The following is a 3111-nucleotide window of genomic DNA, read 5'->3' as shown; positions in this document are numbered from 1 at the left end:
AGATACTACTTTGCCTGTCGGTCAAAAATGTTCGGCTGTTCATCGACGTTTCTGGAATAACATGTGCGGTTCGCAAAACCTCAGTAAAACACGTATGCTAAATTTACTTTTTATTTCATTTATTTATTTATTGATACTGCAATACGCACCGGGATTTTAGCAGGGTGGGATACAATACATGAGAGAAAATACAACATAATGGCAAACAAAATATATGTACATGCCTAGGTCACAGTCAAGAAAGAACAAATAAAAAACTAAGCAAAGCATTTACCAAATGTGCAAATGAAACAGAGGAACAATCAACGAATAAATCATACAAATAGTCACTATAAAAATGGCCAATTATGTTTCAGCCATCAAGAAGGGATACGAAAGCTGACAAAGAGTCTGCTTGAACGATGCAGTTGCTGAGGTCTTTCCAGTCTCTGACTGTTCGTGGAAAAAATGAATACTTGAAAGAGTCATTGTGAGAACGATAATGTGTTATTGTTAGTTCATGTCTTTGGCGTGTTGAATAACCGGAAGCAAATGTAATCTGCTCACTAACGTCGACTTTATAGTGCCCCTTAACTAACTGATATAAAATTTTTAGTCGTGATGAGCGGGTTCTATAGAATAACGGGGTTAGGTTAGCGCGAGCTTGTAGTTCAGTCACTGAGCTGCGTCGAAAATTGTTATAAATGAACTGTACGGCTTTTTTTGAATATTCTCTAGTTTCAGAATATTACCTTTTGTATAGGCGTCCCATATTATAGCAGCATAGTCTAACACTGGGAGGACAGTGGATTTGTATGCTAATCTTCTTACAGCAGGGGTAGCCAGAGTTAACGTTCTTCTTAAAAAGAATAACTTTCTATAAGCATTCGCTGTAACGTAGTGAATATGTTTATTCCACCTAAGATTGTTTGAAATCCATAGCCCAAGATATTTCTAGTCAGACACTTCAGGCAAAAGCATATTATTAAAATTGTACGGAAACGATAAGGGCCTCTTCTTTCGAATTATCCGCATGAAAATGGTCTTGTCGAAGTTTATACACATCTCCCACCGCTTACACCAAGGAGCAACACGCTGAAAATTATTGTTTAACAATGCCTGATCCGATTGATCATTAACCTCCGTATATAGAACACAGTCGTCCGCGTACAATTTTATTTTGACAGAGATGCTTTGTACCATGTCGTTTATATACATATAAAAAAAGGAGTGGCCCTAGGACCGAGCCCTGCGGGACACCTGATTTCACTGGTAATTGGTTAGATTGATGGCCTTTGAATGCAACAAACTGGTGGCGATTGTTCAAGTACGCTGAAATCCAATTGAGAAGTTGAGAGTTTCTGAGCAGACTATGTAATTTAAATAACAATTTACTGTGTGATACTTTGTCGAAAGCTTTCGAAAAGTCAATAAAAATTGCAATAAATTTGTTTTACGTTATTTACAGATACGGAAAGGTCATGGACGGTAGCAACTAGCTGTGTACAAGTTAAGTACCCTTTCCGAAATCCATGCTGGCATTCCGTTAAGATGTTATGCGCACCTATGAAATCCACGATATGTTTATGTATTATGGGCTCTAATAATTTGCAAGTGCTAGATGTTAAAGAGTCTGGACGGTAATATTTTGTAGACTGTTTGGCACCGTGTTTACGAAGTGGTATTACTCGGGCTGTTTTCCAATCATACGGGAGTTTACCTTCTTCTAAGGAACATAAAAACACAATGTACAAGTATTTCGAAACCAATTCGGCATACCTTCTTAGGGAAGTGTTGGGTATATCGTCTGGGCCTGAACTTTTCTTTTCATCAAGTATTAAAAGCATGTAGAATATACCCTGTTCGCTTATTGATACATCAGAAATAGGGGGCAAAACATTCTCAAACACAGATAAGACACTTTCATCACAAGTAAAAACGGAGTGGAAGTGCTTATTAAATAAGTAAGCAATTTTTTCATCATTCAAGTGAATACCGTCAACTTGAAATACATCGCATTGTGATGTTTCGGTAACACCTCCCGCCAAAATCTATCTGGAGACGCTGTGATGAATTTAGGCAATGATTCTTCATAGTAACCTTGTTTCTCAGTAGATAGTTGGATGCGAAGTGTAGATGAAAGAGAGAGAAATTTCTGTCGTTGATCTGGTGAAGCACTGCTTGATTTTTTCATTTTATTTTTTAACTTCTTGAGCTGCCTTTTCAATCTCAACGTCTCCCGAGAAATCCAGGGATTCTTTATTCTTTTCTTAATAATAGTTGGTACATATTTTTCAATGCAGTCATTAAGAATACGTTTAAAGCGTTCCCATAGTTCCTGCATGGCTACAATATTATCTGAAAATGAATCTAAGTAAAACGAAAGCGTATATATAATCGAGACATCATCAGCTAAGGAGAAATTAAATTGCGGAATGGGACAGCGCTACAGCTGTCTTTCCAATTCATATTATTTATTGTCAGTAACAAGCCTCGTGATCTTATATACCGGGAAATACATTGCACTTAGCTTGACTACTTATGGTCTCACTTACAACGAAGAGGTCCAGGATGGTTTCAGAATTACCCTGTATTATAGTATAGGTATCCACTAACTGTAATAAATTAAAAGAAAAGGCAATGTCCAGCATGACCCCCCCTAAGCTGTCGTTATCACTTTTGACCAACATCGTTTCCCAATCAATGCTTGGCAAGTTAAAATCTCCTGCGAGAATAATGCGGTCACCGGGTTTCACATGCTCGCTCATGTATAGCACCAGAATTAAGAGGTCTCTACAGAGCAGCTATGACACATCGAATATTTTCACGGTAGGCCTTGCAAAAAATGCACTCAACATCTAATAAATCAGGCAATTTTAAGAGCTTAATGTTATCCTTGAAAAGGATGGCTACACCTGCACCCCTGCTACCTCTGTCTTTTTTGAATGCGCTATACCCAAGTGGAATGAACTCGCTATCATATATTTGTTTATTTAACCATGTCTGCGTCAAGACAACGATATCTTGGTTATGCGACAAAAGAATTAACTCTAACTCTGTACGCTTGTTTATAATGCTCCTACAATTTACGTTAAGTATTCCTTAAGAGCCACGCTTGCGCTTAGTCTGTCA

This window comes from Dermacentor andersoni, chromosome 10, assembly GCF_023375885.2.
Source record: "Dermacentor andersoni chromosome 10, qqDerAnde1_hic_scaffold, whole genome shotgun sequence".
Taxonomy (NCBI): Eukaryota; Metazoa; Arthropoda; class Arachnida; order Ixodida; family Ixodidae; genus Dermacentor; species Dermacentor andersoni.
This window is presented reverse-complemented; position numbering follows the sequence as displayed.